This window comes from Bactrocera latifrons, unplaced genomic scaffold, assembly GCF_001853355.1.
Source record: "Bactrocera latifrons isolate USDA-ARS-PBARC rearing strain unplaced genomic scaffold, ASM185335v1 scaffold_7, whole genome shotgun sequence".
NCBI classification, from domain to species: Eukaryota; Metazoa; Arthropoda; class Insecta; order Diptera; family Tephritidae; genus Bactrocera; species Bactrocera latifrons.
The window spans coordinates 868,204-868,829 of NW_017537378.1; positions in this window are offsets into that span (position 1 = coordinate 868,204).

A 626-nucleotide genomic window follows, 5' to 3' on the forward strand; every position below is an offset into this window, starting at 1 on the left:
AGTAACTGACTGCTCCTAATTTTCTCCAGCAAATTTTTTTCCTCAAATTTTTTTCTTAAATTTTGAAATTTTTTTTTTAATCTTACACTTAAAAATTTTTGTTTTTTTATATTTTTTTCACGAAAATTTATGTACACACTTTTATTGGATTTCAGTTTTTAAATTTTTTTTATTTTTCAGTATTTTTTGAACACAGTTCTAGTGTTTGATTTACTGTTTTGGGCAGTTTTCCGTTTTTGAGAACGAATATATAATCGATATTCGTATTATTAATATTTCTTCACAATTTCTAAATTGTTTAATTTTTTTTAATATTTCTGTTTTTAAATATTTTTAAAAAAATATTTTAATAATTTTTTTCTATCAAAAACTGTTTGAAAATATTTTATCAATTCATATTATACTAAAAATATTTGCTAAGCTCGAGGCTTATAATCCTTTATGTGCCACAATTTTCTTATAAAAATTTCATATTTTTCACTTCCCACAAATATTCACTTCGCCTATTTTCCGATTATCAGCATTTTGCTTAATGCCTTGCGCTTGTTTCTGTTTCCTTGCGTGTTTTCTGGCAGTAGGAAATTTCGATGCTACACAAATGTATAGGCACTTATATGTGTGTGTAT